This window comes from Rattus norvegicus, chromosome 15 (assembly GCF_021556685.1).
Source record: "Rattus norvegicus strain SHRSP/BbbUtx chromosome 15, alternate assembly SHRSP_T2T, whole genome shotgun sequence".
NCBI classification, from domain to species: Eukaryota; Metazoa; Chordata; class Mammalia; order Rodentia; family Muridae; genus Rattus; species Rattus norvegicus.
In genome coordinates, this window is record NC_141548.1 from 103,550,000 (window position 1) to 103,575,770 (window position 25,771).

The 25,771-nt window shown below is 47.9% G+C and overlaps 1 long non-coding RNA gene and 1 other non-coding gene across 5 annotated transcripts in view; one reads left to right on the top strand and one right to left on the bottom strand.

The window, feature by feature from the left end:
* Positions 1-13,653, bottom strand: part of LOC148001154 (uncharacterized) — a 277,259-nt gene extending 263,606 nt beyond the window's left edge. For 2 of the 4 annotated variants that reach the window (XR_015638578.1, XR_015638579.1), the window contains exon 1: positions 13,462-13,653. This is a non-coding gene — a transcript (uncharacterized LOC148001154). The remainder of the gene's footprint in view (positions 1-13,461) is intronic. The other 2 variants (XR_015638580.1, XR_015638581.1) reach the window with 2 other exon arrangements.
* On the top strand, positions 2,425-7,448 carry LOC148001155 (uncharacterized). Its single transcript, XR_015638582.1, has 3 exons — positions 2,425-2,812; positions 5,308-5,448; positions 6,559-7,448. It is a non-coding gene; the product is annotated as an uncharacterized LOC148001155 (long non-coding RNA).
* Positions 13,654-25,771: the final 12,118 nt, after the last annotated feature.

Below are 25,771 nucleotides of genomic sequence, written 5' to 3' on the forward strand. Positions count from 1 at the left end.
AGCCGCAGTCCTGCTTTTAAAATGCATTCTTCAGGGCTGGATGGCTGCTCTTCCAGAGGTCCTGAGTTCAATTCCCAACAACCACATGGTGGCTTACAGACATCTGTAATGGGATCTGATGCCCTCTTCTGGTGTGTCTGAAGACAGTGACAGTATATATATATATATTATCTCCTGGCCTCTTTGGGAACACACACGAACACAAACTCTCATGTGCGGGGACACACACACACACACACCCCATTATCCTCATGCAGACATTCATTCACACATACACTTGAGTAAAAATAAAAATAAAGGGCTGGAGAAACAGCTCAGCGTAGCATATGCTGCTCTTGTAAAGGACCCAAGTTGAGAGCCCAGCACCCACTTTAGATGACTGACGTCCTCCTATAGCTCCAGGTCCAGGGGATCCGATGCCTTCTGGCCTCCATGAGCACCCCATGCACATGTATAACCCACACACCCCTGTATGCTCACACACATACACACATGCACACATGTATGCATGCCCCCATACACACACTCCTCCATACATACATACACACACACGCCTCATACACACACACACCTCCAAAGACATACACACCCCTCACATGCACATACATGCACACCCTACACACACTCACATCCGCCCATACACCACACACACACCCCTTCATACATATATACACATACCCTTGACACACACCTCTCACATGCACATACATGCTCACCCTACACACATGAACACACACCCCACACACACACACAGAGGCACATGTGCTCGCATATGTAATAATTAAAATAAATCTTTTTAAAAATAGAAATATTTTAAAAGATTCATTCATACCGTCCCATGATGAGTTAAGAGAATGTCTAGCCAATTCTACCATAAAAAAATCTATCGTGACAAGCCATGCGACAGACTTCCCAGCCCTGCTTTTTGAGATCTTCAGCTAATCTGAGCTGAAATTCTACAAAACCTATGGGGTGGAGGGAGGGAGTTGACATGTAATTTCCAAGGGTTCTTGCAGCTGAAAAATCCCTATATTCTGACCAAAAATAAATATCACTTATAAGACAGGTTTAAAATACACTTAAACAGAGCTGGGGTGTGGCTTAGTGGTAAGGCTTGTCACCCTCCCTGCATCAGTTATGCATGCAAAGCACTGTTGGGGGGGGAGGTGTGGTTAACCCTGAGAGCTCCCACCATGCTTCAGGAAGAGCCACCTGGTCGACCTCTGTCTATCAGTGAGGATGGATGCAAACATGGCAATCAGGGGTTTCCTGAGACAGTGGAGGACACGGGACATTTTATCGACAGCTGAAGTGGTTCTCACCCTTCCTAAGGCTTCAGCCCTTTAACACAGTTCTTCATGTGGCAGAGACACCCCCCCCCCCAACTGGGAAGTCATTTTTGTTTCTACTTCACAAACGTAATTTTCGCTACTGTTATGGGTCGTAGTATAAATATCTATGAAAGGGTCATTCGACCCCAGAGGGGTGGTAACCTACAGGTTAAAAACAACTGGTCCAGAGGGAGAGTAGGAGCCATGAGGACAGTGTCAGCACCTGGACAGGTACTAGATGCTAAGAGGTGGAATTTGGAAACATTAAAATGAAATACCTTACTGTTCGAACTGTAACAAAAAGCAAAGGATTCTAAGCCGAGGTAGACGGGATGGCCTGCCAAGGAGTTCCACCTCCTAGTCTGTGACCTGCAAGGACATCTGTGGCAAAGGATACCAAGATTGCCCGGGGTTGCTATTGGACAGGTTGCTACTCTCCTCTCCAGCACATAGTAGGCTCACCCTGGATTATCCATGGAGACCCAGAGCAATCACAGGTCCTGGAAAGGGGGAAGGGTGGAGGAACATGGCATAACATTGCTGGCCTGTTGCCGTTTTGTTGTTTTTTTGTTTGTTTAAGTTATTTTTGGAGCCTTGGATGTCCTAGAACTCACTCTGTAGACCAGGCTGGCCTCGAACTCAGAGATCTGCCTGTCTCTGCCCCCCAAGTGCTAAGATTAAAGATGTGCGCCACCTCTTCCTATCGAAATCTCTAACCTCTAAACAAGCTAATAACTCAATCCACGCAGGAATTGATGGAGGTCGGGGTGGGTTGGTTCGGGAAAGACAGACACTTGAGGCTACCTAGGTTATAAACCAGCTCTCCTTTATTCCAAACCAACGATGAAAACACAGCTTGTCGTGCAGTACGAACCTTTCCAGGGAGCTCCTCCCTCAAGAGAGACAGGATGGGATAGACGGAGACACACACACACACACACTAGCACAGAGCGCCTCTGATGCAGATGTTGGAGTACCGGCGCCCACTCTGTTCTTCTGTCCAGGGTTTACTAGGATTCCAAGCTCCTGGGATTTGCAGTGCTGGGAGACTAGGGTTTATCTCGACAATTAACAGCAGTACGGATATCCAAGCGGCTTTTCTAAATTCCAAAGCCTAGGAAAACATGATGAGATTAGCCCCTGGGCAGACGGTGGCGAACCCTGTGGCACGGTGAGAGAGCAGAGCAAAATGTGTTGGCGATGTTGGCGATGTCGGCCAGACAGAAGAGTAAAGAAGGAGGCAAGAAAAGGCGACTTGTTTTAAGGCTAATTCATCATGTGTCCGAATCACATGAAGAACTTGTTAAAAATCCCAGAGGACTCGGACCCACTCTCAATACTCAGAGGCTATGGAGTCTGGTGCGGCAGATGCTATTGGTCCAGGGAACCCCACTCTGGCATCATGACGTTTCCGTCTTATCTCTAACGTCTTAGGGTGGAACATGGACGGCTCCTGGAAGTGCGCTCGCAGCGTTTGAACAGTGAGTCTTGTTGTCTAGAGAGGGCAAGGTCGTGACTGAGTGCCAGGGGGATGTGAGGGAACATGAGCCCAGTAAGACTCTGAAGCAGTTGTAAAAAAGAAGAGGGAAGCCAGGCCAATGTCCCGAAAAGAGGACTGGGTTACTTTGAAAGTGTAGAGGAGTGGGTGGCCATCACAAAATGAACTCAGTGGGATTTTTGGTGTGTGTGGGCTTTCGGTTTGATTGTGCTCTGTTTTGACTTTTTCTTCCCATACTGGTCTTTTGCTTTTCCGTCTGATCTTCCTTTTTTGAGGGTTTGTTTTTCCGTTTTTGTTTTGTTTCTGAGAGAAAGGTATGTGTGCTATGTTGGACATGTGGAGGTCAGAGGATAATTTTCTGAGGTCACTTCTCCACCTTCCACTGTAGGATTTGGGGGGGGGGTTAATCTCAAATTGTGGGGCTTTCACAGCAAATCCTTCTCCTACTGAGTGATCCTTCCAGCCCCACTGTGTGAGTTTATTATGGCACGGAATGACCCTGTTCTTAGGAATTAATCCTGTAGGATACTCCACAGGTGAGACACAGATTCCATTTTGTTTGCTTGTTTCTTTTTAATGCTTTCTGAATGGCAGCTGGGGGACTGCCCCTACAGAGCATACAAAGACTAGCAGTCAAATACATTTACACTGAAATCCTTTGCTTGAGGTACTGTTCTGGTTTAGGCGATTTGGGTTGAAACAAGGTTGCTGGTGGCACCGTCCTATCAAACAGAGGCCACTGGTGCTTGACCTTGTGGGCTACCCCTTGACAGCCAACCTCATTCATACCACGAACTGATGCTGTTTGACTTGAAACCCTATGAACAAAGAGCCTGAGCTGCTGTTGTAGCAGACAGGAGGCTAAGAGGAGCTCAAGGTGACCCTGGTTGCCTGGGAAACCAAGGACACCAAGTGCTCTAACAGCTCATAGAGGAAAATGCACAGAGTTCACCCCTACAGAGCCCCATCAACCATACCCTTAAGTAAACAGGCTGTGTTGTTGTTGAGACATCAACAAACCCAGAGTCACTCAACCCTGCCGGGAGGGAAGGTAGTAAGCACAAAGGCAGGCACTGTCACTCATGGTGGGACAGCCTGGAAGGGAAATGCAACAAGGGTGGTTGAGCATAGCCAGGTACTGATTATCTGTGGTAAAGGGTTGCCCAAGGTGCTTAGACTTTTCAGAGGCTCTGGTTCATGTGGTCTGTGAGATAACTGTTAGGCCTTAAATTGTGGTTAAACAAATACCTTTCACCTCACAACAGAGCTTGTTTGCTCATAATGTCTAGCTAAACAAAAGAAACCGAGACCCCGACACAATCACTTATAACTCAGATCAAACTGAGGTGGCTCTGAGTTCTAGGTTGCAGGCGTCCTGGCCACTAACACCCCCCACACCACAGCCAGAGTAAGTGACTAGATATCACCCACACCTCCATTGGTGGGTGGGTTCTCCTAAGAGAACTTCTTGGGACTTGAGGGATGGCTCAGCAGTTAAGAGCACTGGCTGCTTTTGCAGAGGACCCTGGCTTTATTCCCAGCACCCACATGGCAACTCGAGGTCATCTGTCACTGCCATGCTAGGGGATCTGGTGTCCTCTTCTGACCTCTAAGGGTGACACATTCATATGATACACATACATACATACATACATACATACATACATACATACATGCATACATACATAATACACATACATACATACATACATACATACATACATGGAAAACACCCATACACACAAAATAAAAATTAAAAACAATCTTTTTAAGAGAGAGATCCTCTTCAAAAAAAAAAAAAAACACCCTAGGAGAGTCAGGTCACGGAGCATGTTTAGGAAGCAAGATGAATACAACATTCAAGTTATCAGAGAGCCAAGACAGCTCTCTGCAGCTGTATGGTTTTCCCAGGTAGGAATCTTCATGGGCTGAGATTAGTACCCCAGTTCCTGGTGCTTCCATACCCTGTCTCTGTCCTGGCTGGTTCTGTGTGTCAACTTGATACAAGCTGGAGTTATCACAGAGAAAGGAGCTTCCCTTGAGAAAATGCCTCCATGAGATCTGGCTGTAAGGCATTTTCTTAATTAGTGGCCAAACAGGGAGGGCTCCTTGTGGGTGGTGCTGTCCCTGGGCTGGTGGTCTTGGGTTCTATAAGAGAGCAAGCTGAGCAAGTCAGGGGAAGCAAGCCAGTAAGAAACATCCCTCCATGGCCTCTGCATCAGCTCCTGCTTCCTGACCTGCTTGAGTTCCAGTCCTGACTTCCTTTGGTGATGAACAGCCATGTGGAAGTGTAAGCTGAATAAACCCTTTCCTCTCTAGCTTCCTTCTTGGTCATGATGCTTTGTGCAGGAATAGAAACCCTGACTAAGACAGTCTCATTCTGTCCTTGCTGAGAAAGTGTTTGAACTGAGACCATGGCTCAAAGCCAAAGAGCTCTTGGCTCTGCTATTCTCCTGACCAGGTGCACTTTCTCTTTAGGCCTGAAGACTCATCCTGGGTCCGCAGCTGACCCTGACACCGGAAATTCCTGGAAGAGGTTCAACCTGTCTCCTCAACTCCAGATCTAAAGCAAGGTGACAGGAGCATCTCCTTATCTACAGGAGGAAGCCAGGAAAAGAGGTAGAAGCCAGGACCGGAGGGCTTGACTTAGCGCGATACTCTCGGCACGTCATCCAAGCTTGCTGGACATCATTCCAGCTCTTAAAGGGAGATTCAGGGTGTAGGGTGTGTCTGCTGATTCCCTGGGTTTCTGTCTCTTCTTCTCTGGCCCACTCTCTCCTGGGAGCCCACATGAAAGAATGGGCTTGTGGTGTCCAGATGATACCTTCCTTCAGGGTCCCAAGAAAAAGTTCAAAAGACGCAGAGAGAGGATGTGTTCCCGTTGCTCTGCCCTCTTCCAGGAAGTAAAGAGGTCCCTCTCCTGTGGGCTCTGCTCCCTCGAGGAAGCCAGTCGGCAGTCACCCTCTGACTCTCCCTCCTCACCTATCCCCCGGCCCCGTAGGTGGTAACCCACCCTCCTGTACTAACCTGGGGCCTTCCACCTCTGATCCAGTTTCCTTGTCTACCTACGATTCTGCAAATAGCTTACAATTTTGTCATCTCCCTGTTAGTAATTTTAGAGTGCAAACCATTTTCCTTTTGAGACCACAACTAACAGAACACGCCAAGCACCACGGGGTGTCTGGGGTAACCCATTTGCACCTCGGTTTAGAATGTATAGATGCTGGACCCAGTAGAAAAGCTGCTCCTATAGCTGCGATTATGAGTTTGAGGATGGTTTTCAAAACAGCTTTACTGGTCTCAGGGGCGGAAGGTAGCCTGAGTCTCTAGAATACATTTCTATCTGATAATGTTTTACTGGAGAGGTACAAACATTTCAGCAATGTCCCACCACTATCTGATTGGATTTAAGGCTCACTCCAGAAAATGAAACCCACGTCTGACACTGCTCAGATAGCTAAGACTTTGGGCTAGTAAGTCAAAGAGCGTGAGGTAGCACGAGGCTGCATGGACCAAATGTGATCGGTTTGTTAAAGGAACGTAGTAGCAATGAAATTACTCCCATGACATCCTGCTCCACTCTTAGATCAGTGTCTCACCTACCCTTTATCAGAGAGGCCTCCTCCTGTAGGAGATGGGTACTAATGCAGAGGCCCCCAGCCGGACAATGTGAGAGACCTTGGAATATTCAGACTCAATGCAGTGTCGTCCTTAAACCCCTTCCCTCAGGGCTTAGAACTGTACAGAAGAGGAGGTGGGAAGATTGTAAGATCCACAGTGATGGGTCACATCGAGGAAACGAGGCCTTCCGGACGAAGCAGGACTGAGTACATAGACACTCACAGAACCTGAGGCAGCATGCACTGGCCTGCACAGCTCCAAACCAGACAGGGACCCAGAGCTGACACAGGGCAGTAGACGCACGGGTCCATTGCCAACCAAGAAGGGATCTCCAATTGAAGAGTACTCAGAAGGAAAAATGTGTTTCTCTAATGGAGTTTCACTGGGTATACAGACTGTATTTAAGGGGCAGGCACCATGCCTAGCATAAGATGGGCAAAGCCATCACAAAAGTATTTTGGAAGACTTTCTTGTCTTATAGTGCTTTGGACATTTTTTTACCTTACTGGTCTTTTGCTTGTATATTATTATTTCTGATTCTGTATTTTTATGGAGTATGTGTGTGTGTGCATATCAGTGCGTGTACATTGCCTGTGCATGTGTATGCATGTGCATGTTTGCATGTGTGTGTCTGAATGCATGTGTGCATGTGCATGTATAAATTCGAGTGCTTGCATTGCATTGCAGTGTGTGCATTGCATGTGCATGTATGAGTGTGTGTTCCTATACACGTGTGCTTGTGTGCATTCCTGTGCGAATGTGCATACATGCATGTGTGCGTGCCCATGCATTTCTTGCGCTTTTTTTTTTCATTTTGTTCATTTTGTTTTATTGTTTGTCATTTTTGTCTGCTTTCTTGAGAAAGAAAAGGCGTGGACTTGTAAGGGTTGGGAGATGAAGAGGACTTGGGAGGATCTGAGGGGAGGGAAAACTGATTAGAATATATTTTATGAAACAAACCTTATTTTCAATTAATAAAAATAACAATGACAATGTTTTACTTGTAATGTGTGATGGTTTGAATATGCTTGGCCCAAGGAGTAGCACTATCAGGAGGTGTGGCCTTGTTGGAGGAAGTGTGTCACTGTGGGGGTGGGCTTTGAGATCTTCCTGGCAGCCTACAGAGCATGCCAGACTTCTCCTGGTTCCCTTCAAAACATGCCTGCACACATGCTTGCACAGGCACTCAGAGATACATGCACACCAACACACATGTACACACACACACATGTACACACATGCACACACATGCACAGGCAATGCACACACACATACTCCATAAAAACACAGAATGTGGAACTCTCAGTTCCTTCTCCAGCTTGATGCCTGCCTGAACACTGCCATGCTCCCTGCCTCAGTGATAATGGACTGAGCCTCTGAACCAGAAAGCCAGCTCTAATGAAATGTCACCCCTTATAAGATTTGCCTTGGCCGTGGTGTCTCCTCACCGCAATGGAAACCCTAAGACATAACGTATCACAGTGTTTGGTTTAGGTATCCAGTGGTCATAGTGAAATGTGCCTGTAACCATAATATATACGTAGCAGCCTAAATTCCAGACCCGCCATGGTTACCCTGCCTTGGGGCCAGTAAGAAGGCTCAGGGAGTAAAGTGCTTGCCACACACACCTGGTGACCTGGGTTTGATCCCTGAAACCCATGAGAAGGTAGAAGGGAAAAAAACAACTCCTGAGATTGTCTTCTGACCTCCACATGTATACCGTGAGCTGCAAGTCTGAGTGTTTGATTCCCAGTTGGTGGTACTGTTTGAGAAGGATCAGGAGCATAAGGCATGTTAGAAGGGGGCATGTCACTGCGTTGGGCTTTGAGATCTCAAAAGCACACACCATTCTCAGCCCTCTGCCTCGTAGATGTGTCTCAAAATGTAATCTCTCCGCTACTGCTCCAGCGACATGCCTGCCTGCTGCTGTGCTCTCTGCCTGCCTGCTGTTGTGCTCCCTGCCTCCCTGCTGCCGTGCTCCCTGCCTGCCTGCTGCCATGCTCTCTGCCTGCCTGCCTGCCGCCATGCTCCCTGCCTGCCTGCTGCCGTGCTCTCTGCCTGCCTGCTGCCGTGCTCCCTGCCTGCCTGCTGCCGTGCTCCCTGCCTGCCTGCTGCCGTGCTCCCTGCCTGCCTGCTGCCATGCTCTCTGCCTGCCTGCCTGCTGCCGTGCTCCCTGCCTGCTGCTGTGCTCCCTGCCTGCCTGCTGCCGTGCTCCCTGCCATGAAGCTCACTGACTTATCCTCTAAAATTGTTAAGCCCCCAGTGAATTTTTTCTTCTCTAAGTCGCCTTGGTCGTGATGTCTTGTCACAGCAATAAGAAAAGTAACAAACATGTTTTGACGACTCTCCACGTTTTTCATTGAGGCCAGGTCTCACTCAAAACACAGCTCCCTAACTCGGCAAGGCTGGCTAGCTCTACAGTTCCCACCTCTGCCTTCTGGTGCTGGAATGACAGGCATGTTACCACACCAACCTGGTGTGTCTGCCAGTTCTGGGGATGTCAACTGTGGTTCTATAACGACCCTGAACCATCCTGCTGGTAAAAGTTTAACCACGGGGCTGGGGATTTAGCTCAGTGGTAGAGCGCTTACCTAGGAAGCGCAAGGCCCTGGGTTCGGTCCCCAGCTCCAAAAAAAAAAAAAAAAGTTTAACCACTGAGGCATCTCTCCATCCCTGTCTGCCATTTCTTGATAATGTATCATGTGAGAAGCACTGTGTTTAATGCTTTCTCTACAGAATAGTAACTGATGACCATAGTTTTTCCAGTTACAATGTTGTCAACTCAACCACTCTGGCCAGCTAGGTATAGGGTTTCTGTTGCTGTGCACAGACACCATGACCGAGCCAACTCTTATAAGGACAACATTTAATTGGGGCTGGCTTACAGGTTCAGAGGTTCAGTCCATTATCATCAAGGTGGGAACATGGCAGCATCCAGGCAGGCACAGTGCAGGAGGAGCTGAGAGTTCTACATCCCGTTGGAAGGCAGCCAGCAAGAGACTCACTTCAGTTTTGGGTTGTTTTTTTTTTTTTAAGATTTATTTATTATATAGAAGTACACTATAGCTGTCTTCAGACACACCAGAAGAGCTCATTACAGATGGCTGTGAGACACCATGTGGTTTCTGGGATTTGAACTCAGGACCTCTGGAAGAGCAGTCCGTGCTCTTAACCACTGAGCCATCTCTCCAGCCTGAGATTCACTTAGTAAGGCAAACAAGAAGAGAGTCTCTTCCACACTGGGAGGAGTCTGAGCAAAGGAGCCTCCAAGCCCACCCCACAGTGCCACACTTCCTCAGACAAGGCCACACCTACTAACAGTGCCACTCCCTGATGAGCCAAGCCCCTCCCCATTAGGAAAATGCCAGCCATTCGTGACCCTCTGTCTAGGATGTGTGGATTATCTACCACCACTGGAGTGTGGGGGTGGGGGTTCTTCAAAAACAGCCGCTTTTCCCTTCAGCCTTCTTGTACAGAAACTCAGCCAAAGATGGTGGCCTCAAACTTCATAGGAATCTTTTTTAGTGAATGTGTCTCAGCAGCTTCTTCTAAAGACCCAAAGTCTGCGGTCAGGAAGCTGTGACAAACAGTTTCAATAACAGAGGGTCACCTGGCTCATTCTTCACTCAAGGTCAGGAATGGCCTCCTCCACCAGTGGACCCCTGCATTCTGCCCTAGTGTGCTGTCGGTGGTCTCTGTCTCAAGAACGGGGTTTTCAGGATCTTGTTCAAAGACGCGTCCACAAATAATAAGGTATGGAAGGGTTTTAGTCAAGGTAAAGTGTAGCAAGCACCTTGCAAGCTAGCAGGGCCACCTGAGATGGAGGATTTCAAAGCCCCTGGCTGTGGCCTGGAGCCACCTTTTGTGACCTAGGAGGAGGACCTGCTGCTAAGGGTGGAGAGGCAGACCTTTGTTTTAACTGACTGGCCTCTGTTATGTAAACCACTGAGTGTCTTTTCCCCTAATGCGTCTGACTTTGACCATGTGTGCGCCCATTCATGCATAGATGTAAGATGGCAGACAGGGGATTTCCCCAAAAAGTTCACTTAGAGAACACAGTATGACCGACTGAAAGTGCACTGTGCCAGCCCAGGCTGGATCGGCACTCAGCCACCAGTCCTAGATAGGTTTGAGAAGATGCCACAGGAAAAGAATTAGAGTTGCTAGGTCAGCGCGACCTGGCTGCTTTCTTTGGAGAGGGGGGTGTGCGCAGTTCCTTGAGGGTCGAGTGCTTTGTTAGGAAAGGGATGTGTCTATCTCAAGCCAAGTAGAGTCCCAGGCTAACCTGACTCTAGACTTCCCTGCCACACTGGTTTTATTCCAAGGAATAAAACCCCTTTCTCCCCCAGCATTCGGCTCTCACTCTGTCCTTAACAGTGACTCGGGTTTTCTCCAAAGTGACATTGCGGTCTCTGCTGAAGTGTCGGGCTGAATCGGGGAGCACTGCTGAGGCCTCATGCCCTGTTTGCTCATCTCTCACGTCTACATCATCGAGGCTGAAGAAGCCAAGTCTGGGAGAAGTTAAAGAGAACGCCAAGGTCACACAGCTACAGCTGGAAACTGGAATCTGTAGGATGCCAAAGCTGGCTGTGGCTCCTCCCCCACCTCCCCCTCCTCTCCTCCTCCTCCTTCTCCTAGCTCTTTAAGGAGCTGATGGTGTTTTCTGAAGGACAGAGGCCACAGCCCAGGCTGCACCTTGGCCCCCTCTCGACAGAGGTGTGTCTACATTATTCTGTGGGAAATAAACTACACAGGTGGCCACTTCCAATCTCTGATATAGAAAGAGCGAGCTGGAAAGAAAGAAAATCCTGCTGCTCCAGTTTTCAGTGAACCCTGTATTGTCAAGACACTGGGAGTCTTAAAACAGAGCCCTTTAGGGAGCCAGGGGTAATTTTTAGAATCACAGTGAATCACAGAGGCCCGGAGTCAGAGGCAGTGTCTCTGATGAATGAGTTAGCAAAAAGCACTCGACTACAGTTCAAACCCCTGAAGTCACATTAGCTGTTTTTAGAACACACCAACCTTTCCGCTAAGTTCAAGTCAAGTTCAGCAGGCAGAAGGAGGAGCACTAGGCTGACACCTAAGCTAGCGCTGGGCGGACAGGACCTGCAGAGGGAAGCGCTCAGACATGGGAGTCAGGAGCATTGACTTCAAGCCTCTCTGAGGCTCCTACTCTCAGGTACACTGTGGAGAAAGTAGCCTCACAGGTAGAGACAATAAATACTGGGTGCTCAAATCAGCAACGGGGTGAGCACATGGGCACCACACGTAGTTAAAACCAGAGGAGGGCAACATCTAGAAGACAGCGGTCAGGGAGTGAGGAAAATCGGAGTCAGGGGAGCGAGGTTATATGCATGGAGGTAGCCAGAGAAACAGGTGGACACTGGAGAGGAGAATTGAAAGGTACCCAGAAACCCTTGGTTTAGGAAGGCATAGGGATCAGGTCCCAGACAGGGACAGGCAGAGGCTCTAAAGCAGTGGTTCTCGACCTGTGGGTCATGAGCCTTTTGGGGTCAAACAACCCTTTCACAGGGGCCTCATATCAGACACCCTGCATCCAGACGTTTACATTATTATCCATAAAAGTGTTGAAGTTACAGCTATGGAGTAGCAATGAAGGTAATTTTATGGTTGGGGGTCACCATGACGTGAGGAACCGTATTAAAGGATCGAGCGCCCTTAGAAAGGGTGAAACTCTCTAAAGAGAGTTTAATGAGGAAACGATGGCCAGGCATGGTCGTGTGTGCCTAGACTCCTGGCACTCAGGAACTGCCACAAGTTCAAGGCCAGCCTGGGCCACACAGGGAGCACCAGGGCTTCCCAAGAACCTGCATCAAGAAAATGAGAGCTATAGATGGGGCCAGTGGGCAAGGCTGTGGGCAGACCCAGAGGAAGCACCCGATCTTGTACCTCCTCCAGATATGATGGAGCATCAAGGTGTGGCCAGATGAGACCCTCTCCCTCGAGCACCCGAGCTCCTTGACTGTAAGAGAGAGCTCTTTATAACCACCTTGTGTTGACGTTCTTATTATAGGGAGAGGAAATGAGACAGGGTTACCACCCTCCTGCTTTCCCTTCTCCACACTCTTCCCTTTCCACCCAAAAGGAAAAGTGATGCCCAGTGAGTGGTACATGCAGCTGGAGGGGAAGCCCTCGCAGACAAGGCCCAGGAAAAGTGAAGGTCTGCAGTTTCCACAGTGTGGGGTCGGGGATGGTGGAGGAGTGCACGACAGCCCCTTACTCAGGAAGATTAAACAGCTCGTGTCTTTATGTGAATCGGGAAGATAATTTGAAAAACACCGACAGCCCTTAAAAGGAATCTATTGTTCAGAATTTCTACAAAGCCTACACCCCCACCCCCATCCCCACCCCTCCACCCCCACCCCCTCGCCCCACCCTCACACCCCCACCCCCTCGCCCCACCCTCACACCCCCACCCCTCCCCCAACCCCTCCCCCACCCCCACCCCCTCCCCCACCCCCACCCCCACCCCACCCCCACCCCCACCCCCTCCCCCACCCCCCACCCCCGGCTAATCTGAAATGAATTTTACAGCCTGCTGTCGCAGAGAGAGCTTCGAGTCAGACAAATCTAGCACGATACGCAAACATCTAAACCCTGAAATCATAGACCTACAAGTAAGGTTATACAGACTGAGCAGATGTGTTTATGTATTAGGAATATATGCGTAACATCAACTAGAGATAAAGAGGTCGTTAGTTTCAGAGAGGACAAGAACGGGGTGTACATTTGGAGGGCTGAAGGGGGAAGGCAAGAGGAAATAATGTAATTACATTTTAATTTCAAACATTAAATATATATAAATATATCGACGGGCCTGTCCCATGACAGCTGGGCATAGCACTTTCTTTAGAAACCAATTCCCACATCTGAGAACAATTTGAGAAAGTCCTAAAATAATGGCCGTGTCGGCCCCGCTCCTGCCGCTGCGTCATCACTTGCAGGAGCAGAAGTGTTTCAGCCCCGTTGTGGATATGGGTCGTGACCTACCTTCCCTCCCTGGGGTCCCGAGCGGTCTGTGAAAATGGGTCTGGCTCCGAGGCCTGCATATCCTCCCGAACCTGACCAAACTCCTGGGTAACCGGGGACTGAGGTGTTTAGCCTTTTCTTTTCTGGCCTCTCCCTTCAGGGCAGCCCACTGTCTCTCTCTGTCCACCCCCACTCACACATCAGCTTGTTCTCAGTGCTGTCTGCCACTTCCTGTATTCTGGGAGCACAGCCTTGAACCTCCCCCCCTGGTGAGTGGAAGCTCTAATTCCTCTTCCCCAGTAGAGTACAGGCTGGAAGCCCAGATTTGCAGAATTGGACATCACAGTCGCAGATGTCCCGGTGGCACAGGCACAATCCACACTGGTCAGCACCTGGTGGAACATAGTAGCCTTACCCTCTTGGTTCGTCCTCCAGAATCTGAGTTTTTCATCCTGGATGAGAAGCAAGACTAGGGAGCCTGAAGTGCACCTGCCCTCAGGGGAGTCCATCCGTTAAACATTTCAACTGACATTGTAGTCTGCCTATGTGTTAAGCCACATTTATGGTGACTCTGGGATATGTTGACAGATGAACTAAGCCATATGGAACTCCTGTTATGTGGCTACACTCACACACATGTGGCATACACTAACACACATGTGACCTACATTTACACATGTGCTACACTCTCACACATGTGGTTACACTCTCACACATGGGGCTATACCCACACACATGTGGGTACATTCATACACATGTGGCATACACACATGAGGCATACACTCACACACATGTGGCATACACACATGAGGCATACACTCACACACATGTGACATACACACATGAGGCGTACACTCACACACATGCGGCATACACACACATGTGGCTTCATTCACACACATGGGGCTACACTCTCACACATGGAGCTACACCCACACACATGTGCTACACTCTCACACATGTGGCTACACTCACACACATGTGGCTACACTCACACACATGTGGCTACACTCACACACATGTGGCATAACACCGCAAACACACACACACATAAGTAAAAATAAAAATCTCTCCTAAAACAGAAGGAGTAATAGTGCTAAGTCTTTTCCCTTCAGGAGGAAAATTGACAAAGAACAGATGCCTGAGTGAAGGAGCTGTGTGTGTGTGCCGGTGTGTGTGTGTGTGTGTGCCGGTGTGTGTGTGTGCCCATGTGTGTGTGTGCCCATGTGTGTGTGTGCCCATGTGTGTGTGTGTACACGTACGTGGGAATAGGGAGGCAATTGACTGAGTAGAACCTCCTCATTCAAGTTCATCCCACAGACTTTTCCTGACTGGGCAACACTCTCGTCCTGATCAGAAAGCAAAGAAACAAATGTTGATTTTTTTTCATACATAAAAATCTATTTCTTAAAGGGCTAGATGGGGAGGCAGGGGGGAGGGGAGGAGAGTCAGCCTACAGTTGTTTTTGTTGCTGTTGTTGTTGTTGTATTCTTTTGGGGTTTGCTGTTATTTTTTTTAAACAAACAAAAATCAGAGTTTCCCTGTGTAGTCGTAACTGTCCTGGAACTCACTCTGTAAACCAGGCTGGCCTTGAACTCACAGACATCTGCCTCTCTGCCTCCAGAGTACTAGGACTAAAGGCATGTTCCACTGCACAGGCAAGTTTCAAAACCTGTTTCCTGTTAGTGAAGCTTGACACAGGAACCATTCCTAAAGACAGGTGGCAACTGCCCTCTTTCTACAGAGGGTAGTATCAGCCTTCCTTCACTGGGTTTCTTGAATGTCTTTTTTAAATCTTAGATTACTATTTATTAGTTCAAACACAAGCATAAAACAGGCAGAAGATTCGTTAAGTGGCCCAATCACACAGAAGAAGGAGAGGACGATAAAGTTCCAGAGAACTAGATATTCGAATTTAAGGACATCTTAAATCAACTCTATCCGGTCAGTCACTTACAGCCACAGTTTTATGTCTAACACACAGTGGTTACACCAGTGCCAACCATCACTGTGAGGCAATGTCTCTAGAATACTTTCCCTAAAACCCTTGTCATAATTTGTCAAATGTCATTCTTCACTCAGAAAATATTTGAGGTTTGTTTATAAACCATCACTGGCTGTAAATCCTAAAAACACTGTGGGGAGATCACGGTTCTGTCCTTAGAGACCACAGTTAGTGGGAGAATGGCTGGACCAGCTGGGAAACCCTGTGGACCCAGAACTAAGAGTGCTTCTTAGATCAGGAGCTGGAGAGATGGCTCAGTGGTTAAGAGCACTGCCTGCTCTTCCAGAGGTCCTGAGTTCAATTCCCAGCAACCGCATGGTGGCTCACAACCATCTGTAATGGGATCCGATGTCCTCTTCTGGTGTGACTGAAAATAAGACAGCTGTGCTGTACTCATATAAATAAAATGAATAAATCTTTAAAAAAGAGACTCTCAGTATTTATAAGCTTGCTTAGATCACAACAGACCAGGAGGGGCAACCCAGGAAAATGAGGAAACACACACACACACACACACACACACACACACACACACATACACACCCCTCAGGGATAACATAACTCCATCACGTGACTTGGGGTAGAATAACAATGCTTTTAACAGGAGTGGCCTTCTCAGGAGGAAAAAAAAAATCCATCTTTCTCTTTAAAAGAAATAAAACCTGCCCAGTTGCTATGAACAGAGGCTGGAGTTGTGTGGCACCAGCCTGAAGGGAAAAGGAAAACAGCTTATGTTTGGGGCAGATGAGATACCAGTTATTTTTGAGGCAGGAGACAAGAAAGTCACATGACTGTGCTCCAAATCCCAGTGCCTTGGTCCTCTAGGCCCACTGCTCTAATGACCTCCTCTTGCTTGATGGACCTGAACGTCCAACGACCTTGTCAGGCTGCCTGACCTGTCATTGTGATGCTGCCACTGTGTTATGCTTTATGGATAGAACTTCTTCCTTGGGCCTCATCCTCCTTCGCCTTGTGGTTAAATGGCTGAGTTATACCACCACCTCTTCTTCAGAGTCCACATACATAGGCCTCGGGAACTGGATAGTGCGGCCTCTGCTGGCAGACACTGCTGAGTATAAAGAGGAGGCTTTAGGTCAGCACCAGGCTGGGCGAGGGTGTGGTCAAAGAGCCTTGTCTCCCAGGCATATGGTAGAGCCATCTAGCTGGCAGAGTGCCCTGTGGATCTCGGCAGGAAGGAAGAGCCCATGGTTTTTGAAAGGGGGTGGGGGTGGAAGAGGAGATGGCTCCACGGGGGATTACTTGCTGTGCATCAGGACCTGAGTTCAGACCCCCAGCACCCACAGAACGTTGGGGAGCCACAAGCTCCAGATCTAGGGGAAAGGTTGTTTCAAAACTAAGGTGGATTGAGAGAGAGGAAGACACTGACACTGACCACCAGGCTCTGCTAGCTTGAGCAGCCTATCACACATATGTATTCCGTCATAAAAACACACATGTATGCACACACACACACACACACACACACACATACACACATACACACAGAGACACAGTCACATTCACACAGACACAATGACATACACACAAAAACACACACACAGACAGACACACACTCACACACATACACACATACACACACATACATACACACATACACACACATACACAGAGACACAGACACAGACACATACTCACACAATCACTCACACACAAACATACACATACACACATACACATAAACACACACATATACACACATACACACACACACATACACAGACACAAACACACACATACACACATACACATAAACACACACATATACACACACACAGACACATACACACACAATCACTCACACACAAACACACACATACACACATACACATAAACACACACACATACACACACATACACAGAGACACAGACACAGACACATACTCACACAATCACTCACACACAAACATACACATACACACATACACATAAACACACACACATACACACACATACACACACATACACAGACACAAACACACACATACACACATACACATAAACACACACATATACACACACATACACACACACACTCACACACACATACACGGGGTGGGGGATGAGGAGAAGAAGAAGAGAAGGGAGAGAAGGAAGAGGAGAAATAAGCCTGCTTGACAGTCATTGGCTATAAGATGGTGTCTAGCTAAAAACTGTTATTCTTAGTAAGAACTAAGTCATCATGGTTCCCATCAGTAGGAAGTACATTAGAGAGATCAGAGCACATCAGAGTCACAGAGAGGCAGGAGGCACCGCTAACATCTTTGAGGCTGGCCTTTGGGTGACCCCGCCCCCCATTGAAGAGGAAACTTCTAGTTCTTTGGAAAGTAAGTTATATCAAATGGTGTTTTGCTGGGGCACACAGGTTAAAGGATGTTTTGCTGAAGCAGACACAGGTGGAAGGGTGTTTGGACACAGCAAACACGTGAAAGGACCCAGGGTAAAGGAGTATAGATATGACCTCATAGTGGGAGACCAGCACTGAGCGTTGGTTTGATTTGCTCCACCTCACTATTCTTCATTAAAGACGTGCATGTATTGGTTCGCCTTACAAAGCGTTGTGGAGCTCAACTTGGGATAATGCTGCCATTGAGAGAACTTCGAGGTTCCTGCGGCAGTGGCTACTTCTGCGGCCTTGCCTCAGGCCTGTTTGCGAGCCTGGTGGTTTCTTCAGGATTGAACTACAGCTGCTGGTTCGTGCCTGGCGTCTGCCTGCCTAGAGGGCTGGACTGCAGCTGCTGAATCGTGTTTGGTGTTTGCTGCAGGACTGAACTGCTGCCCAAGAAGATCAAGCTCGCCCCCAAAGAACTATGGCTAAACAGGTCTACCTCCCCCACACCCTAATAACTTTTCTCTTCCACTCCCTCTGCCGGATGTTGGGCTGGAGGAGAGGTTGAACCCCTATTTAAAAGGTAGGTTGCAAAAAATGTATGCCTACACCTCATTCAAGGCAAAGGTTTATCTCAGGGTGGAAAAATGAATCTGGTACAAGAATAAGCCCACGTGTCAGGAAGGCACTGGGGATATCAAGACTCCAGGGGAGGAGATTGGGGACAGGACTGTGCTAGATGGTCAAGGAGGTCTACAACTCCCTGAGAAACCCAGTCAGTCGCAGAGAGAGGGCAGATGTCTGTGACTGTAACTGTAAAACCACCATGCTTCATGTCAAATTGGCGTAGCAGCCATTTTTGCCTGTGTTTGGCTGACGCCTGGTTCCTCGGGAAGGAAACGCTAAAGAAGGCTTCACTTTTGCTACTCGAATTTGCTACCGTGTAATGAAAGTCTCTTTCCTCTCCTCTCATAAGACTCAAACCTTTAGGGGACCTTAGGGATCAGGTTACAACAATGGAATGTCGGACAGAAGTGAATTTTCAGCATCTGTTTTACAGATTGAAGAATTCCTCAAAGCTTGGTTCCTGAGTCTTCGGAATCAATACCCACCAAAATGTTCGCGAAAATCACTGTTTCTGCAGGGAGCATAGCCAGACATTCTTTTCCAGTCATTGATCCCTAACAATGGAGTGTAGCTGGGGTTCACAGAGCATCTCCATTGCGTTCAGCATCGTGAATAATTCAGTGATGGTTTGAAGTATGTGGGCGGGGCTAGAGTGATGGACGGGGGTTTACTAGACTCTGCAAGAGAACCAGAGCTCAGGTCCCAGGACCCGGATTGAGCAGCCCACAACTGCCTTTAACTCCACTTCCAGGGGATCCACACCCACCCCTCGACTTCTCTAGCATTGCACCCGTGCATCACACACACACACACACACACACACACACACACACACACACACACACACACGGGAGGGTGTGCCTGGGTCAAATAGGAATCCTGCACTGTTTTATACATGGGCTTGAGCATCTACAGATTTGGGCTCCCTGGAAGAAATCCCTGCAGATACCGGAAGACCACCGTAGGTCAGAACTTGATCAGAGTCATACAAAGACCGTTAGTGGGGCTTAGATTCCACCAGGGAAGATCTGTTGCCAAAGTCCCAGAGTAGCAGCTCCTCCATTCAAATGAGGAAAGAAAATGTTTCCTCGCACTAGGAATCCAGGGCTAGCCTTCCGAGGAAGCAGAATGTGATGGCAGAAGGTGCATGCAGATCATCCTCACCATCCCAACACGCGCTTGCCTTACACTCTGCAACTCCAAAACATGCTCGAAGCTGTCTCATTGACTGTTTTCCTCACGTGGATGAGAACATCCCAGCGGCTCTTGGCAAGGCTTGCACCCTAGCTCCCCACCATGCAGGTAACGTCGGCTGTGTAATCTTCTCATCTCAAGGAGCAGAAAGCGTCGCTCGGCCTATCTGTGTTCAAGGCAGGCTTTCTGGGGTTCTGTGAGGCAGGCTTTCTGGGGTTCTGCGAGACAGGCTTTCTGGGGTCCTGTGAGACAGTCTTTCTGGGATCCTGCGAGGCAGGCTTTCTGGGGTTCCACAAGGCTATGGAACTCTCGGGGCTCTGAGCTTCCAAAAGCCAAAGCAACGGAAATAATTATTTTGTCCTGGGTCTTCAACCTCTAATCAAGAAAGGCTTGGCCTCTGGGTTCTTTCTGGCCAGTTCTGGACTTCCAAAGCCACTAAAGGCCACCCCTGACCTGCTCCACCCTGAGCTTTGCACGGGTTCTACTGAGAAAACACAGATACAAGCCAAGGACAGTCTGGGGCGCACACATGTGGGAGCGCGCAAAGACAAAATAAAGAAAACCAGGACCAGGGCTGGGAAGGCTGTGGATCCCCTCACCTGAACTATTCTGCCCTGTCACCTGTCAAGAATTTCCATGCTGGTTGGGGATTTAGCTCAGTGGTAGAGCGCTTGCCTAGGAAGTGCAAGGCCCTGGGTTCGGTCCCCAGCTCCGAAAAAAAGAACCAAAAAAAAAAAAAAAAAAAAAAAAATTTCCATGCTACAAAATCCAAGACATAACACTTCCACCCAGATTGTACTGGGAAGGAAATAAAAACACAAGGAGCCTCCCACTTTCATGTGGAATATTACCCCCTGTAGGTAAGACCTTCATGAATTAAAACAATTTCAAGGATTAACACACACACACACACACACACACACACACACACACACACACACCTGTAATCTCAGCAGTTGAAACGATGAGTCAGGAGACTCACCAGAAATCCAAGGCCAGCCTTGGCTACGTAGTGAGACCCTGACTCATACAAAAACAATGACCAAGCAACCAACAAACAGAAACAAAGCAAACACTCCTTAGGATGTACAAGCCTATCTCTCTGTGGACAGCCGTGAGCCAGAGGGGAAAATACTGAGCCAATCTAATGACCAACAAAAGAGACTCACTAATTAACACTAATTAACACAGATGAAAGCTATGGCATGCTACAAAACCATTTTAAAGATAAATAGTAGGGTCACAAATATCTTTTAACTGATTGCTTTTAGAAGGCCTCGAAGTTGTAGACACTGTTTCCCCTTTCTTTCTCGTCTGTGACAGAACAACGCAGAGAAACGAGGGAAGAATGGGATTGTTCTGCTCACTGATCTTGGGATCCAGTTCATCGAGCTGGAGAGGGCACTGTGTTGTCAGAGGACAACTCAGGAATGGCTTCTCTTCCCAAACCAAGTGGGACCTGGAGACAGAACCCAGGTCATCAGGCCCCACGGCAAGTCTTTCCTGTAGGCACGTCTCATTAACTGTCCTAGGAAATGAAAAGCAGGCAAAAACTGATCTGGCTTTCTGGCCCATGCCTCCTCGAGTTCTTAGTTCACACAACCAGCTGTCACACAGAGAGGGAATATATGTCTGAAATAGAAATGGTTGTTCACGGGCTGGAGAGATGGCTCAGTGATTAAGAGCACTGACTGCTCTTCCAGAGGTCATGAGTTCAATTCCCAGCAACCACATGGTGGCTCACAACCATCTATAATGAGATCCTTTGTCTTTTGGGCAAGATTATGAAGAATTATTTCCTGTGTAGCTTAAAATGCAAATGCTGTCTGTGGATCAGTTACTACCTCTGAGACAGCTCGATGATGCCTGTGGTTGTTGCAAGGGATTTCCAAACCCATGGAAATATTAAAATCTAAAACCTTCTGGCCCCAAGCATTTATAATACAATCTACACTTTATTCTGTAGTATGAACTCCTTGATAGTTTGAAGATGGGAAATAAAAGTGTGTGCTTAGCGTATAAGAGCCCCGGTGCAAAAGGAGAGGGAGGGGCAAAGGAGGGAAATGGGGGAGGGGGAGGGAAGTGATGGACAGGTAAAGGGGGAAAACAGGGGAGGGAAACAGGAAGGGAGGGAGGGAAAGGAAGAAGGGAGGGAGGGAAAAGAAGAAGGGAGGGAGGGAAAAGAAGAAGGGAGGGAGGGAAAGGAAGAAGGGAGGGAGGGAAAGGAAGAAGGGAGGGAGGACTTCTTGGCAACTTAAGTCACCAATATCTTCAGTGGTTTCTTGAACCTCATTCTAGAAGTTCATAAGGAGACATCATACTCAGAGTTGTATAACAAAATGCCACACGCCGGGTGTCTTTTAAGCAATATATTCCTGAAGGGTGTGAAGTTTTGGTGGACCAAGGCACTGGCAGATTCTCTGAATAGTGAGAGTATTCCTGGCCGTAGGTGGTGCCTCTAAGTCTGCTGTAATAAAGAGGCCACTAAATCCTTTCTTAAGGATATACCCTCTGACCGAAGTTCCCACCTCCTGACACCACCCTTTTGAGAAGGTTACTATTCCAACATAAATGTGCATGGACACCAACAGTCAGTTGTGGTTTGCCCTGTGGTTATCTGTATTTTGATGCTAATTCCGCTGCCCCAATGACAGCTGCCTAGTCACGTTCTCAGGACTCAGGTGACTTCACCAGAAACTTCTCCCCACTGAATTTGTAAAATACAGGTGAGGGGCAGGTGCAAGATAGAAGGAGGCCTGTCATTGGATGAGAAGGAAGGATGGGCGGGAGAGACGTTTGAAGGAAGAGGAGGAGACTGGAACGGAAAGGAGGAAGAGACAGGAGGGACAGGGAGAGAAGCCGTGGCAGGACAATATGGCGGGTGACGTTAAGATTCCATGCTGTGCCTTTACAGGTTGTTACGAATGTTTTTAAGGGATGGATGTGTATTGGGCTTTGTATGTTTAGGTAGGTGTGTTGTGTGTTCTTTTATGTGCATACTTAAGTGTAAGGAAGTGTGGAGTGGCTAGTCTGGGCTGCCAAGGAATTGGAATGTGTGCTTCTGGCAAGATATCCAGCAGATATCTTGGGACACTAGTTTGCCGGAACTAGAGCAGAATAAAAGAAAGTATTTTATTTTTATATTATTACAACAAGAAGACTGTAATAAACACCTCAAACTCCAGATTGGGAAGCCAGCGAGGTAGGGTGGCTCACACCTATAACCCAAGCATTCTGGGGGCTGAGGTAAGAGGACCCTCTTGCCTCGAAAAATCAAAACAAAGGGTCAGCAAGATGGCTCAGTTCATAAAAGTGCTTGCTGTCAGGCCTGATGACCTGAGTTTGATCCCCACAACGTACACAGCTCAAGGAGAGAACCCATCCCTACAAGCTATCCTCTGATTTCCACGAATGAGCTGTGGTATGTTCATGCACACACACACACACACACACACACACACACACACACACACACACACACGGCGGGGGGGGGGGATGAGGACAATGGTGGTGGTGTTGGTGGTGATGATGGTGATGGTAATGAGTATTATGGTGGTGATGATGGTGGTGGTGGTTGCAGTGATGGTGATGGTGATATGTATCATCTCTGAATTAAAGGTTTTCTTTGGAGCCTTTGAATCCAGGCTGATTTGTATGGGAAGGGCCATAAGTCTAAGCCACTAAGAGCAGAAATGGCTCCAGTGGATCCCCCAGTCCTGGGCTGATGTGGAATCCCCAGAGTTTGATAAGTGGCAGTGACAATGACCACAGTTTTAAAATCCAGAGCACTCGATGCGGGGAAGTGTCAAAGGAACAGTGTGGGTGACTCACAGCCCCAGGCAGCTGATGACAGACAGACATGACCCCTCTCTCTGGGCCATTGGACTATTTCATTCTCAGCTCAGTGGTGCACAACATGAAGGAGATGCTTTCCCGATCTATAAGTTGAAAGAAGTTTTAAAAACTTGCAGGATGGAGAGATGGCTCAGCGGTTAAGAGCACTGACTACTCTTCCTAGAGGTCCTGAGTTCAAATGCCAGCAACCACATGGTGGCTCACAACCATCTGTAATGAGTTCTGATGCCCTCTCTGGTGTGTCTGAAGACAGCGACAGTGTACTTACACATAATAAATAAATATATCTTTTTTCAAAGACCTTGCACCTCAACCGTGGGCACCCAGTGCTGCCCCCTGTTGGTGGTGAATTTGCTGCAAGGTGTGGATGGCTTCATTCTCATGATTCTGCAGTTACACTAAAACATAAAGTTTACGTTCCCTCTCTCTCTCCTATGTGTGCGTGCAAGTGTGTGTGAGAGTGTGTGAGTGCGTTTGTGTGAGTGTGAGTGTGTGTGCACACACATGTGAGTACATGTGTGAGTGTGTATGCGAGTGTGTGTGTGTGTGTGTGTGTGTGTGTGTGTGCAGGAGCACATGTGTGCTATGTGTGCACATGTGGAGTCCAGAGGACAACAGTGCTGTGCTCAAGGTGCTGTTTCTCTAGAACAATTTTCTACATTTATTTCTGTATTTTTATAAGTGTAGGGGTGTCTACTGCGGACATCAGAAGACAATTTGCAAAAGCTGGCTTTCTCCTCCCGCCATGTGATACACGGGGTCGAACTTGGATTGCCAGGTGTGGTAGCATTTCCTTAATCCACTGAGCCCTCCTACAGTTCTCCCTCCCCACATCTTACATATTCCCAATCAGCAGAGCACGGGGCCAGGGGCGGGGCACTTCCAAGATGGACTGAGGACCTGGATTCAGTTCTGGGCACTGCCAGAGGGAACTAATGGATAAAGAGAGCTAATGCGGCTTCTTCATAGCATTTGAGGCATCCATCTTTGCTTGCCAAGGAGGAAAACGTTGGAATTGATTTGAGATCGCCCTTTCATTTCAAAGAGAGAGTGTCCATTATGGAAAGAAACCATTAACATGATATTCACATCCCCAAGTATCTCCTCACGGTACAGGTTCAGCCAGGCTTCTGCAATCTAGAAGTCTCCGTCTGTAAAAGCCACTAGAATCCAGGAAGTGTCAAGTCTGCCAGGAGCCTGTTGATTTTAAGAAGGCACACAAATTGGGGGCTGGAGAGATGGCTCAGCGGTTAAGAGCACTGACTGCTCTTCCAAAGGTCCTGAGTTCAAATCCCAGCAACCACATGGTGGCTCACAACCATCTGTAATGAGATCTGATGCCCTCTTCTGGTGTGTCTGAACAGCTACAGTGTACTTATATATAATAAATAAATAAATCTTTAAAAAAAAAAAGAAGGCACACAAATTATTTTGGCCAACATTTTATTTTTATATTTATTTATTTTTATGTATATGAACACACTGTCTCTGTCTTCAGACACAGCAGAAGAGGGCATCAGATCCCATTACAGATGGTTGTGAGCCACCACATGGTTGCTGGGAATTGAACTCAGGACCTCTGGAAGAGCAGTCGGAGCTCTTAACCCCAGAGCCATCTCTCCAGCCCCCTTGGCCAACATTTTAAATGCTATCAAGTTATCTTTAATTTGTTTTAGGCTTTGATAATGTATGACTTTTACTTTAATTTTTTTTTGAGATTATGACAGCATCGTTTCCCCTTCCTTCTCCTCAGATTATTTTTAAGTCTTCAAATCAAAATGAGGTGATTTCAGTGTGTCCCAGCTTCATTTCTCTTGCTATATAAATATCTTTACCAAAAGCACAGTGTGGAATGTTTTCTCAGCTTATAATTCTGTGTTTCTTCCCTGGCTTTCTTCACGTTCACACAGTTGGGGTGCAGCCTAGAGAATGGTGCTGCCCACAGTGGGCTGGGTCTTCCTACACCAATTAACAAGACAGTAACCAACAGGCATCCCCACTGGCCAACCCAGTCTACACGGTACTGTATTAAGAGTTTCTTTATAGGTGATTCGAGGTTGTGCCAAGTTGACTGGTTCCACTGAAAATGGGGTGCAGTAGCCACCCTCTCTGCTTGTCATACCTCCCAGGTACATCCAGCTGTGGCAGCTAAGGGTCTTCTTCTTTATGCTGAGATTGACAGCTCACCCCAGACATGGGCAGTCATCTACTCAGATGCTTGGTGATACTTGGTGGCCCCAAGTGCAGCCAGACCAGTGCAAGACAATCAGCAAGGTGGCCCTAAGCAGGGATATCCACTGAGG